Here is a 14,898-nt window from a genome sequence, read left to right on the forward strand (position 1 = left end):
TTGTTTTGCGTTACGCGGGCTTCTCATTGCGGTGGCTTCTCTTGTTGCAGAGCATGGGCTCTTGGCTCGCGGGCTTCAGTAGTTGTGGCATGTGGGCCCAGTAGTTGTGGCTCGCGGGCTCTAGAGTGCAGGCTTCAGTAGCTGTGGCGCATGGGCTTAGTTGCTCTACGGCATGTGGGATCTTCCTGGACCAGGGCTCGAACACATGTCCCCTGCATTGGCAGGCGGATTCTTAACCACTGCGCCGCCAGGGAAGCCCATGGTTACCTTTTTATATGGTCCAGACCGCCTGGTTTGGGGTCTCATAGGCAGTGTAGGTACAAAAGGCACAGAGTAAATAATGTTGAATGAATGACCAAGTGTATCAGTTCCACTTTCTAGAGCAACTACTACATCCACAAAATCACATTTTATGACCCCCAAACATAATCAATACAGTATTTTTAAAAACTTTTTAAAATGAATATTTGCAATCAATTTAGATCAATGATAACACAAAGGTGTCATCCTTTGAAATAACACCCAGACACCAACTTGCCATTGTTTGCAAACATCCAACACCTAACGACTGCTTTGTGTAAACACATAATAACTAATAAATCCTAAGGGAAGCATTTATGTACACAAGGGTTTGTCTCTGACAAACATCTGATCCAACTTCTGCTCCTAAAAATGAAATCCTACTACTCCTAGGATATCAGGCAAGAATGATATAAAGGCATCAACAAGTGAAAGAAAAGCACTTGGGACCTAAAATCTTTTTAGTTTATAACATTTTCTCATTTTTCACATTCATTGGCTTCTAATAATCACTCATATCATTAATAATAATCACTCATGTCATTAATCCCTGGTGGTCCCACTTTATGAACAAGTCGTGTGCATTTCAGTGTGGTCATTGGGAAACTGGAATTCATTTTCCCGCAGAAACAATGTTGCAAGTGCTGATAAATTCCCTGGCCAGCCCACCAGGAAGGACCCTCTCCACTCCCAGTACACGTAGCCTCTAATACTGCTAAAACCAGCCCAAATAGGTGACATCCACCTTCGGTATCTGCCGACCTGCTTTCTGCTGCACCCTTTGCCCAAGCTCAGGCACCTCCAATCCTCACAACTGTCCTAATGCACCAACTTTTAAATGACCTACTCTTTCTCCTTTCTCCTCCTACCAAACTCTAATTCTCTCATGTGTGATTCTTAGCAAAGAAAAAAAGCAAGATGAATGAATAGATTTGTAATCAAGTGCGAATAATAGGAGATATCAAATATTCTACCAAGAGATGGAGAACCCTGATGGAATCTGTCATTTTTTCTGAGTTATTTTCTGAAATGCGTTACCACCAAGTCAATTAAATTACATACAAGTACTCAGAAAGCAACTCGTAGCACTTCAGATGAACTCTACCATCCATCAAACGCTCCTTAAAAAAAAAAAAATCTGCAAATCTGCTCTAAGCCTTCCAAAGCCCATAAGGGCTCGGGACAAAATCCTTCAAAGGCTTTTGATAAACTGCCTCATCTACCTATTTCACAATGAACTGCATTTTGTAAAAACAAACTGACTCACACACACAGTAACTAAAGCAAATCTACATTTGATCAGTTTCTAAGCAGTTTAACAGATTAAAAAAGAAAAATATTAGGCCACATGGAAGAAGATGCCCCATGGGTTAAGAAGGGTTTGTGAAGACACGTGGCCCCCTCTATCTGGGGATGTGCTCTCGGAATCGGCCGGGTGAAACTGCTGCTCCCTCACAGAATGTTCACACCTCCACCGCTTCCAAACCCTAAGCTGTTTCAGAACGAATCCCCAAGGCCATTAACACATCTGGGTGGCCCCCAGAGAACATGTGAACTCTGCAGATTATCTGTCCAGTGGCTAGAGAACTGGATGGCCACCCCTGATAATCCCAGTGTCTGTAAACAAAGACAGCTTTGCACTACCGCAGCCCTAAACCCATTTCATGATTGAGGAATACACGTTTCCTATGTACAGTCCCTCAAAGTTAAATGTGAAAAAGGGGAAAGGAAGTGGTCAGATATGAAATATTAAATTTCCCTAAGGGAAAATTCATATATAAAAATAATCCCCACCAGTGATATCAGATAATCAGGAGAGACGCAGAGAGAGAGAGAGAGAGAAAGAAAGAGAGGGACTTTGATATTTAGTATTTCCCCCTGAAAAAGAAAATCAAAACTGTCTTCTTGGAAAAATCAGAACTTTGTAGGACTCCTTTACACTGATTTCATGGGTTAAATTTTTGTCTTTGAATTAAATATGGTTTAGGGAATGAAGGGGGAGAACCAACATTTCATCAGTGTTTAGGACTTCTGAAGTGATACAGCTTTGTATACACACATTTATAATTTGTCTCTTAATATTTATGCATTTTCATTTTAAGTTTTGCATTTAAAGTTTATGTCATAGTCTCTCTGGTTCTTAAAAAACTGGTTTGAGTTGATTAGATTTCCCAACTAAAACTGTATAATGGACTATATTATATAGGCATGATATTTATACACAAATTATATTTTTTGCATTATATTAACTCTATTCATTCTGAACCACTGAACAGAATACGATGCACGTTAATATGGGATATAGTATGGTTTGGTAATGTAATGAGCAAGGCACGGAAGGGAGATTCAGCTCTCTGACAAGATTGATAACAAGATTCTTTATACATCCTAATCTGACCAGAGCAGAAGCTCATCTCAGCAGCAGTCGGCTTTTTCTTTTGTGAGCATAGTTTGAAACATGTACACTAAAAACAGTATCAATTTTTCTGTGGCTATTGCTGGGGGAAGGGGGTCAGCATATCGTGTTAGCAATTTTCTGTGGAATCCAATTAGAGTTTCATTGTGGTAGCCATATCACATTAAAAATCTGGTCTTTTTTTTTTTGCTAAATGGTTTCCATTGTGTATTTAGTGAATCTGATATGGAAAATTGCTAATGCAATAAGAGTATCATATAAGCTTTCCTGACTGTAATGCTCAGCCATAATATTCAGGAGAAAGAGGCTCAACTGGGCTGGGGTGAGGGCTTATTCTCCACAGCCTCTTAACACGTCCTCAGCTCAAGTTCAACACTGGCTTCTTGAAAGATGGACCGTTAAGACCTATCGCTTAGGGGAAACTCCTTTGCAGATTTTATTCCAGACGAGACCATGGGTTCAGTGAAAGACGTGTCAATTAATTAATATTTATTGACTGAGCACTAAGCAGGGCACTGTGGTGGGCATGAAGGGAATGAAAACGATAGATAAAAACACAGTCCGTTCCTTCACAGATCTTGAAAGGATTGTCTGAGGATAAGAAATAAATTAGCATATGAGTAATTCAACAGCAGACAAGATGGGCAAGAGTGCAAAATGTCAAGAGCCACAGGTGCTCAAAGGAGGACACACCTGAGACCAGGGGCATCAGAGGAGGACACACCTGGACAGGGCCATTAAAGATGAGGAAGATGCTGGTAGGTCTGTGGGTTTGGTGAGAGGTCGGGAAGCAGGGGAAGGCATTCTAGGCCTTAGCATGAAGAAACGTGCAGAGGAGAGGAAAGCCAGGGTATGCAGGGGAAATCACAATTCTTTATTTTAATTGCAGCATAAAATATGGAAGAAGTGGGAAGATAAGCCTGGAAAAGTGGTCTAGGGTCAGCTCAAGGCTGATGCAAAAAGAGAGTAGTGGGTGGTGTTCAGGATGGTTTGGGGTAGGAAGTGTCAGGCTGAGGTCCACTGGCAAGAAGAACATCCAGCTTCCATGGGTCTGATGGCTTCTAACGCTAACAAACATCTTAAAATCTTAACTTTAGTTAGCTCACGTTTCTTAAGAGACATCATTTATCGGAATATTTATTTTAAAATGTTAGTTTATGGCCAAGGGATATTTGTTTATTTTTTGTTATGCCCCTACTCATGACATGAACATTTACTAGGTTAACAGAAAAAAAAAAATTCTGAGGTGCTCATACTGTTATAACTACTTACGAATTTACTGTTTGCTTTTTTTTTCCCCTTTAGAATAACTTTTCAACTCACTGGCAACAGTAACCAAGGAAATATAAATCCAGCAGCCTAGAATTACAACTATTTGAAGAGATTCATGCTTTCAATGTACTGCTACATTTACTGTTTTATTCTGGACTATTCCGTGTTTCTGAATTCCTCATTAAATGTTAGAAGTGATAAGCAGAAAATCTGCACTAAGCTTCGTTAGAACTTTAAAATTCAAGGTAGTATGTTTTGTGAATTAAAAAAAAACTTCTTCATTTTCATAACTTTTAGCTTGCCTTGTATCAGAGTATATTTTGTGGATAAGTATTATTTCCAACATATTAAAGCCAAACATGATGAAATTGCTCTTTTATTTATTGCAGAGGGAATGTCAGATATAAACTAGTTAGTTGTCTAAGTTCTATAGTGACCACTTATTAAACACCAACTCTCCAAATGTGGCAAAGGAAATTGAACTCTCATTAAAAAGAATTAAACTATTTGTAAAATTGAAATTGAATATTTTAATCTTTATGAAATAATTTCTTGACAGATTTTTTTTCTCCTCCAACTGACCACGTGATTAGAAAGGATAAACAAATTTACCAGTTGTTTATTACTTCTAGAATCCTTAGCAATGTTTCATTAACAACAAAAACCCCTCTTCTTTCTCATTCCATGGTCTTGGGCAATCAGAGATATAGTAGTTGACGTCTGTGAATATTTTCTGATTACTCATTAACTGGGGATATATAAGAAAAAGAAAAAGATTTTAAAAGGAGAAAAGTCAAATAGCTCATGCTGACTTTATAAGACTGATGACAAAGACGTGAGACGTGCAAAGTACTTAGAGGTTTACCCTAAGATTTGTTTATGTCTTTGATTTTTAGCAAACACTGTAGTGATAAAAATGAGTTTGCTCAGATCAAGAATACGTTGGCATTCTCTTAAACATAGCTTGAAACCACAGGGTTCAAGCAAAAAACAGCTCTGGCAAAGATAGCCAGTCAAGCATAAAAATGGGAGTTGGTTGTGTCAGAATAGATTAACAAGCTGAAGGCTGTCTGCTAAAGACAGCAGTCTTGCCATCAATGAAGGTGATCATTGCCACTAAAAGTTATTTTTCTGATATATTATTTGAAGCTTCTATCATAATGTATTTTAAATGCTCCTTATTTATAAATGATTACATCATTTTCTTATCTGCAGTATCCTTCTTGGATAACCACAAACTTGAGAGCGGTCCAAAATCCTGCTCATGGTTTCCTACAAATATAGGGACACTTACTTATTGAATTGTCTATTTAGAGTCAGGAAAATGTGTTTGGATTTTACTTTTACTTCCTTTTTAAATATAGATCACTATTTCTAAAATGTAAACATCCAATGGCATTCTCTGACACCGACAGGAATCCCAAGGCAGAAGATATGTCTGTAGGATTAACATGTCACTCACCCAGAAGGATGCCCAAATGCTTGGCTCAATTATGGCCAAGGAGGTAGCATTATTAAATGCCTTATGACTTTACAGCTATTCTCTATTATTCCTGTTCAACAACGCTTCCAAAAGATTATCCGAGAAATCTGGCAAGCCACTGAAACGGTACTTGTAAATTGGATCCATTAAAAGCAATCCACAGTGTCCTGTGGGTGTGTATCCGACTGTGAATTACTGGGCAAAGGATTTACGCGCAGTTTTATTCCCAAAGTCGATTTACATCATTTGTAGGTTATTTCTCACGCGTACCAGTTCCAGCCCAGAAACAAGTCAACGGAGTATTTCTAAACTATCATTTCAAATTTCCACTGTCAAGAGTGGGAAGAGGAAGGCATAGTAACGGGAAGACTTGTCAGCGATTAGCCATCCATAAAAATGTGTCCCGTCCCCCCGCCGCCGCCCCGCGCTCCTCCTTCCGATCACAATGCTGGCGTCAGTAAGTCTCCTGTATCTGTTCCCCACCTCGCCCCCCTCCCCTCTGCGGAGAGTTGGCACCGAACAGCAGACGAAGGAAAAGACAAACACCCCAGCTCCCAACACAATCCAAGCGCTAGCGCAGAGACACTTGAACAACATTCCTAACTTTTCTTTTTGCTCACTTCGCGTGTCTCAAAGGTAAGCAGAGTAAAAAAACCCTACGAGATACAAGGCCTGGGAGGCCAGCGGAGTCACATATACTACCCCGCACCCCGGTTTCTCCACTGTCCTCTCCCTCCGGCCACAGCAAACAGTTACTCAGCGGCAAATCGGGGTCTCCATGGCGCCTGTCCTCGGTGCTCGGCCCCTCGCGGTACCCAAACCGCGGGCTGACGGCGAGCCCCCATCCCTGCCCCCCGCCGCGGGCCAAGCGTCCTCTGACAGGTCCCAGGTGCCGGCGGCCCCCGCGGCCGCAGCCGAGAGGAAGGCGCGCGGCCGTCTCCCCGGAGCTGCCCCCTCTGGCCTCTCGCCCACCCCGACCCACCCCAAACAGGCCCCACCAAGAAATACAGGGATGGAGAGTACAAAGAGCCAAGCCACACACCAAAGAGCCTCCAAGACCTCCCTGTGGAAGAAAAACTTCGCCGCACACGCATCCACACACGCACACGCCCAGCGCGCGCCGGGGAGGGCAGCTCTTACCTGTTCCCCGCGGTGCCGCTCATCCCTCCCCCCCCCAACCCAGGTCTGGCCGCGTCCCCTCCCCCGCGGTGGGTGCCCCGGCCGCCCGCTCCGAAAGCCGCACACTCACCGCCTGGCTGAGCGCGCCCAGCGCCTGCAGGGCCCGGCGGCGGCGGCCGCGGCGGCGGCGGCGGCGACCGAGACAGCGGCTGTAGCGGCGGCGGCGGCAGCGGCGGCCCCAGTCGGCGTCAGTCAGACTGGAGCCGCGAAGCCTCATCGCCCGTATTAGTGCGCCGACCTGGAAAGCCGCCAGAAGCCCTGCTCGCAGGCCCGCCCCCACCCGCCGCCCGCCGCCCGCCGCCCGCCGCCCGCCGCCCGCCGCCCGCCGCCGCCGCCGAGCGCCCGGGCCGCTCCGGGAGCCCACGAGGAGGGGGAGCGCGGCGCGGCCCGCGGCCACGTGCGCGGAAACCCGCGGCGGGGGCGCCTCGGGGAGGCCCGCGCGAGGGGGCTCCCAGCCCCGGGCTGCGTCTGCGTCCTCCCGCGAGACCCCGGACTCCCCTCGGTCCGCGATTAAGCTCCCTCGGCGGGGAGGCTCCCGCCAGCGCGGGGCAGCTCGCGTCTCTTCCCCGCCGCGCTGAGACTTCCTGCCTCCACCTGGAGCCCGAGGCCGGAGGGCCGTTACCAGAACTAGAGATACGGGACCAACAAATCGGTTTGGACCACCGCCCCCCCCCCCCCCCCCCCCCGCCCCTGAGTGACTCTTTCTGACCTGTCTCTGGGCCCTGAGGGTTGCTGTTATTTGCTGTTTGTTTCTTACTTGCTTTGCAGAGTAAAGGGGATCATTACTCCCACCGAGAGCGCCAGAGTAGCTGGTTTGCCCTTGCATAAGCAGAAGAAAAGCTACTCACTCTGAGTGGTGAGTGGTGGTTAAAACAAGCCATATAATTTTGTGGGTTGTCATTTCCTTACCCGTATTTATTTGCTTAACAGCCTAGCATATATAATATATACTCTTGTCTAATCTAATAAAGATACAACCTTATGGGCCGTGAACAACGTTAATGGACAGCCTTCCTTGCTCATGGCCTGTCTCCTCCCCCTGGATAGCCTGCCTCTGGAGGTCACTGTGGCCTCCTCCAACTCACTCGGAATTTGTTTAGGAAATGCCACCAACATACTGATGGCCTCTGATTCCCCAGCAGCCAGCAGCTCTTCATAGCAAAGGCATTTACTGTAGAGATGAAAGTAGAAGAAAGCCACACGGGACAGTATTCAGTTTGCTCTTATGTGTAGAAAAATGAGTCCTCCAGAAGGTCCTGATACCCCTGAAATGCAAAGCCGTGAATTTAACTGCTTTTTCTCGTTCTCAGAGCACTGAGCTTTCTTCCTGTGGCAGATGCCATGTTTGCATTATCATAGTGTTGTCAGTTGAGCAGTGACCTTGTGTAAAACAGCATTTGTGGTAGAATTTAAATCATCTTTCTACACCTGGCCCATTTTCCTCTGCTCCAGGCTAGGTGTTAAGTTGGAGATTGTTCTGGGTGTGAAACTCCAGGAAACCTTTGGACTGCTAAGAACTACAGGTTGCACTTCCTGTGCACTTTATTGCAGGTAAACTAATGAGGTCACACAATTGATAATATGTGGCTTACTTTTTCTTTTTTTTAATGTTATTAAGAAAAGAAATGGCCCAGCCACTGTCTGTTTCCTTTGCTTACGTGCATTAGACAATGCAGAGGACACAACGCAGAGCAAGAAATTATAACCTCTGCAGTACTGGCATGTGCTTCTGGCACAGTCTTTTTAAGTTCACAGAATTCTCTGGGTTCTTGGCAGGACTTGGATATTCAGATTTTTTGTGTGTAGTCTGCTTTTTCTGTACATTCTCATTTACATACCATGAAATTTTGGCATCGAGAAGTTAGCCTGTCACTTATACAATGCCTATCACTTATCCCTCAAACCTAGTATAGCAGGTTAATCCTTTATACCCAAGAACAGTAAGATCTGAGTTCCAAGGAGAAAATACCCACTCTGGGAAGGAAGGCTCAGAGCTGACACTCCATTTTTCAGAAGCTGAATATCCTTGGAATAGGAAATCCAGACTCTTTGCTTTATTTTTCCCTCTTGATTTCTTGATCGGCTGCAGTTTTATTGCTTGTTAGAACTTCCACCAAAAAAGTACATAATGGGAATCATGTGAGAGCTGAGACTCAGTCACGGGTTGTGATTTGGTAGAAACACCAGTAAAATTTTGGTTTAAGACCTGAAAACCATGGCAAAATGAAGCTGAATTTTCTGAATTACAAGAACTCCCCCTTTTCTGAATTACAAGAACTTGGCTGAACATGAGCTCCTGCAGCCCATAAAGAGGTGGTAGGAAGGGCAGCCTCCTTACCCATGAGAAGGTTGGTTCTTTTCACTTGTCATGTGCCCAACATAGGACAAGGTTGTGAGAAAGTCTACAGTAATCCATAGATGCAAAGATCCTGCTTTGTACATCTGTTGTACCTTATGTTTGATCCAGCATTATAATGGTTCCACTCAGAGCCATTGGAGTTGCTGCCTGTTCACCTCTCCCACTTCTAGTCTCCTTCCTACATTTCATCTGTAGCTCTCCACTTTTCCTGCCTCCCCCTTGAATTTTCCTTCAAGAGCCATCTTAACTCCATAACCATCATTGAACACTTTCCTGAGTACCAGGTGCCTGGACTAACCATATGGACACAGAACAGAGGCCCTCAGTAAACTCGGTCTCACTAGAGAGACCCACATGCCAGTGATTGTCATACAACTTCATGTGTCGCTTAGGGCCACGGACACGGAAGGTGTCAGGGAGGTCTCCACAGAGGTGAAATTCAGCTACACCTTGAGAAATAAGTATGAATGCCTACCAGCCAGAGAGCCAGAGAACCACGCCGCGCGCCCGCCCCCCTCGGTGGATGCAGCCCAGTGGGTGCTGGCTTTGAGGCAGAGTGCAGCCTGGATTTCATCCAGCCGCCTTGGCCAGATACTTGGATGCAGACACAACTTGCACGATCATAATGACAGCCCAAAATGCCTAGAGTGTGCCGAATTCCATGAGGTTTTGAGTATGAAAACCTCAGTTTTTCTAGAGAATTGTCAAACTATTTGATTTCAGTGCTGTTCCAACATTCTTAGAGGTCAACAATGACATTTCAATAATTCAGTGAGTTTTCTTGATCCTCATTTTTACAAAGTTTTGAGATACGCCTTTATTATTTTAACTGAATTTATGTTAATATTGGAATTCATTCAAATTGGTGCTTAGTAGCATGCTGTTTAGGGACTAGGTGAGACTGACTTTCTTTTTTTAATTGTATTTATTTTTGGCTGTGTTGGGTCTTCGTTGCTGCGCCCGGGCTTTCTCTAGTTGTAGCGAGCAGGGGCTTCTCTTGTTGAGGAACACAGGCTCAAGGTGCGCGGGCTTCAGCAGTTGTGGCGCATGGGCTTACTTGCTCCGCGGCATGTGGGATCTTCCCGGACCAGGGATGGAACCTGTGTCCCCTGCAGTGGAAGCACGGAGTCTTAACCACTGGACCCCCAGGGAAGCCCGAAATTTAAATTTCTAACATATATTTCCTATAAGAAATATAAATAAGGTTCTACCTAGGGGCAGGACAGAAATAAAGATGCAGACGTAGAGAATGGACTTGAGGACACGGGGAGGGGGAAGGGTAAGCTGGGACGAAGTGAGAGAGTGGCATAGATATATATACACTACCGAATGTAAAACTGATAGCTAGTGGGAAGCAGCTGCATAGCACAGGGAGATCAGCTCGGTGCTTCGTGACCACCTAGAGGGGTGGGATAGGGAGGGTGGGAGGGAGACGCAAGAGGGAGGGGATATGGGGATATATGTATATGTATAGCTGATTGACTTAGTTATAAAGCAGAAACTAACACACCACCGTAACGCAATTATACTCCAATAAAGATGTTAAAAAAAATTTAAGAAAAAAGAAAAGAAATATAAATAAGGTTCTATTCTTGTTGGAAGTATTTTTTTCTGAAATGATTATTTTTGAAAAGTGAGTGTGATAAAATTGCAGCTAAAACTCAGCTGTCATGCACTGATTAATCATCAGAAATGGTGAATGTACAGGTATTCGAGAAATTCAAAAAACTGTATGGGATTGACTAAACTGAGGATTTTAAATTTTGAAATCTCAATTTATTTCTCTTTAAATAATTGGCCTGTGGAAAGAGAAAAGTAATCATAGTTGGAAACATTAATGGGTCAAACTCTTACCCCACCTACTTTAGTATGAGAATCTGTCACCTTCTGAATAGGGCTTGCTTTTGGCAGATTCTGCTAATACTTCTTTTATCTTAAAAAAGACAGATTGGGCACTAGTTGCATACTTAACTTATTGATTCTCCAACTGTGGGTCACAGCTCCCCAACTGCGATGCCAGAAGATTGCCTAGGGGATTGCAAGGCCTGTTACCTCTGTTTTGCCCCTTTTCCCTCCCTCATTTGTAATAAATTGTCATATATTCCACTACATATATTTAGAACCACATCAGACTGTTTTAGTATTTGCTTCCACCATCAAACATAATATAAAACTCTTGAAGATAAAGTCTTTTGTATTTGTCAATATTCTGCTTACCATGTATTTTCTTCCTTCCTAAGGTTCCAAGTTTCCTTCTTTTGATGTTTTCTTTCTGTTTAGAGAATTTTGTTTAGCCATCGTTTTAGGGTAGGTCTGTGGGTGTCCAGTTCTCTAAGCTTTCCTTCATCTGAGATTGTCTTTATTTCCCCTTCATACTTGAAGATTTGTTTTTTGCTGAGTATGAGATTCTGTGTTGACAGTTCCTTACTTTTAGTATTTAAAAAATATTGTGCCACATCCTTCTGACTGGCATAGTTTCTGATGGTAAATTTAGTAATTCTGATTGTTTCTCCACTATAGGTAAGGTGTCAGTTTGGTTTTTTTTTGGTGGCTTTCAAGATTTTTTCTGTCTTTAGTTTTCAGAAGTTTAATTGTGATGTGTCTTGGTATGGATTTCTTAGGGTTTATCCTATACGGAATCTGATTCTGTAGATTTATGCCTCTTGCCAAGTTTGAGGAGTTTTCAGCCAGTATTTCTTCAAGTGTGTTTTCCACCCTTCCAGGGACTCTGATGATACTGTTAGATCTTTTTATAGTTTCACTGAGCCTTTTTTTTTTTCTTCTGTTTTTTCTCTCTTGATCAGATTGAGTAATTTCTATTGTGCTATCTTTGAGTTTACTGATTCTTTCCTTTGCCACCCCCATTCTGCTGTTGAGCTTATCCACCAAGCTTTTAATTTAGTTATTGTATTTTTCAGTTCTAAAATTTCCATTTGGGGGACTTCCCTGGTGGTCCAGTGGTTAGGACTCCACACTTCCACTGCTGGGGGGGCACAGGTTCTATCCCTGGTCAGGGAACTAAGATCCCGCATGCCGCATGGCGTGGCCAAAATAAAAAAAATTAAAGATAATAATAAATAAATAAAATTTCCATTTGGTTCTTCTTGACATTGTCTTTTTCTTTGCTGAGACTTTCTTTGCTGAGGCTTTCTACTTTTTTCATTAATTTCAAGCATGTTTGTAATTCTGTGGAAGCATTTTTGTTATGGCTGCTTTAAAATCCTTGTCAGATAATCCTAACACCTCTGTGATCTCAGTGTTGGCATCTCGATTGTCTTTTTTCATTCAAGTTGAGGTTTTTCTGGTTCTTGCTTTAACGAGTGATTTTCTTGTGAAACCTGGACATTTTTTTATTATGTTCTGAGACTCTGGATCTTATTCACAACTCTTGTTTTAGCTGACACTCCTCTGGTCGAGAAGGGGGAGCACCGTCTTGTTATATTGCTAGGGGAGGTGTAAGTACAGGTTCTCCCCTTGGCCCCCATTGACACCCAATGGAAGGGGGACTATTTATTATACTTGGGCAAGGGTAGGAGTTCTGGCTCACTACATGGTCTTCATTGTCACCGCAGCGCAGCGGGGTGGCCTCATCACTGCGGGGCCACCAGAGGAAGTGCCTCCTCTGACGCCATCCCTGGGAGGGGGTGGGGCTGCTGTTACTGCAGAGGGGAGTGCAAGGCCAGCTTCTCCTGGTGCGGACTCAGGATTGGCTTCGGGGGCTGAAAGTCCTGCTCCCTCCTGGGCCTTCTCTGACATCACCCAGGTAAGGATGTCCAGGTACCTGATTCCAGCCTTGTGAGGGTGTGCATCTTGGCTCCCCACTCAGCCTTGGCTCTTGTCAGCAGGTGTGAGGTCACCATTCTTTCCTGTAGTGTTTGGTTGTAGAAGGGCAGTTATTGTCTAGAGGATCAAATCTGGGAAGGTACTGCTTTTTGTGACCATCAAAATACTAATGAGTTTTACTTCAAAATCAGTGAATTCCAAATGAGTCCTATATTGGATGGACATAATAAAATCATTAGTTTGTAGATTTGGTGCCTTTGAGTTTGCACAAAAACAAAGCAACCCATTAGACTGCTTCTTCAGGAGATTTAGCTGTCGATAAAATGGATAACCTCATTCATGTGATTTTTTTCTTGGACAAATGAATTGTAATGCTGGCATTATCTAACCATTTGGGAAACCTTTATTGAACAATCACAATTTAGGATGCTATGGAGACACAAATAAAAGGCAAGGTTTCTGCTCTTGAGTAAATTATAACAATAAAAAAAGTGGAAAACAGAACTAGAGAATCAACTGTGAATCGTGGAAATACACAACTACATAGAGACATAGAATTACAGATGTCAAGAAACATGTCATCGTCCAGACATAATCTTGAGTCAAATAAACTCCATGTATACATATTTTATAAGAACAAGTCAGGGGCTTCCCTGGTGGCGCAGTGGTTGGGGGTCTGCCTGCCAGTGCAGGGGACACGGGTTCGAGCCCTGGTCTGGGAGGATCCCACATGCCACGGAGCAACGGGCCCGTGAGCCACAATTGCTGAGCCTGCGCGTCTGGAGGCTGTGCTCCGCAGGAGGAGGGGCCGTGATAGAGGCCCGTGCCCCGCGATGGGGAGTGGCCCCCTCTTGCCGCGACTGGAGAAGGCCCTCGCACAGAAACGAGGACCCAACACAGCCATAAATAAATAAAAATTAAAAAAAAAAAAAAGAACAAGTCAGAAGGTAGAAAGTACTGTAAATGGTCATGTTGTCTGATTGTAATGAGATTGTACCCTCAGTTTTAATCATGGCCCATGATCCTATTTCCTGCTTTTATTTCAGTAGAAGCATGACAGTGGCTACTGGTGTGATCTTGGGCAAATCTCTTGTCTAACACTACTTCTTCGTTTCTGAAATGTGGGTAATCATACCTGTATGATAGAGTTGTTTGATCAGATTAAGCTAAATAATGCACATGAAATGCTTATCACAGCTCCTTGCACACAGTAAAATGATAGCAGCTGATATTTTTGCTTTTGCTATGGCTGCTTGCTCTGTTTGTTAGCAGGCTCTATAATGTCAACAAGTTAAACTACGTTTTCTCTTACAGAGTGCCCCCGAGTCTGAACTACGCTGTTAGCTTAGGTGAACCTGTGCCTAGGAAGATAAACTGGCATCAAGGATATCAGAAACCTTTCTTAATAGGGCTCATGGGTGAACTACATAAAAAACTATTGACCCTTTTCCTGAAAATTCCTCTCATGCTTCAAACATACATTTTTATCACTAGCTTACAAAGAACAATAAATTATTTTATTGTCTTATTATAGTTTCATTAAGGATCTTATTTTTGGCTCAAGGCTTGTAACTTTAAATTCTTGTTAATGCTCACGGTCATTTTACTATTTGTTTTCTCTCATTTCTACTTGCATAAGCCTTGTTTTGTTCTGTTCATTTAAGTGACTTAAAGGCTCTCAAAATCTGGTAGTGAATGAAGTTTGTTTATTTACTTGATCGATATTAAGTGTTTATGCTAAGCACTGTACTGGGAATACTAATTTGAGTAAGAAATGGTTCCTGTTTTCAAGGAGCTTGTTGTCTAATGCAGATGTGACAGCGTCACTGTTGTTGAAACTACTGGAGAGGAGTCATCTTTAGCTTATTTACTTTTCCATGTAAGTCTTGTCTTTAAAATGTTGTATTTCATGTGCTTCTGAAACTTTCTACTTACATGTCCTCAGTTATCATACTGTCAGAAACTGAAGTAGCATACTCATTAAAGAGTGTAGGCCCTGGATCCGGACTCTGTGGGCTAGGGTCACAACTCTACTGTTTCCTACCTCTGTGACCTTGGGCAAGTGACTGCTTTGTGCCTTAAGTTTCCTCTCCTGTTGTAAAAGTT

General features: G+C 43.4%; 1 protein-coding gene and 1 long non-coding RNA gene across 3 annotated transcripts in view; one reads left to right on the forward strand and one right to left on the reverse strand.

The window, feature by feature from the left end:
- The window catches only part of SMAD9 (SMAD family member 9), a 62,467-nt gene extending 55,033 nt beyond the window's left edge, over positions 1-7,434 (reverse strand). Inside the window, exon 1 of one of the 2 annotated variants that reach the window (XM_059902969.1) lies at positions 7,408-7,434. The gene's annotated coding sequence lies outside the window, so the exon portion shown is untranslated. Of the gene's footprint in view, positions 1-6,720; positions 6,782-7,407 lie in introns of those variants that run through there. The other variant, XM_059902968.1, reaches the window with a different exon arrangement.
- Positions 7,319-14,351, forward strand: LOC132352481 (uncharacterized). Its single transcript, XR_009498737.1, has 3 exons — positions 7,319-7,506; positions 8,103-8,201; positions 14,107-14,351. It is a non-coding gene; the product is annotated as an uncharacterized LOC132352481 (long non-coding RNA).
- The last annotated feature ends 547 nt before the right edge of the window (positions 14,352-14,898 follow it).

Source organism: Balaenoptera ricei, chromosome 18, assembly GCF_028023285.1.
Source record: "Balaenoptera ricei isolate mBalRic1 chromosome 18, mBalRic1.hap2, whole genome shotgun sequence".
In the NCBI taxonomy this organism is placed as follows: Eukaryota; Metazoa; Chordata; class Mammalia; order Artiodactyla; family Balaenopteridae; genus Balaenoptera; species Balaenoptera ricei.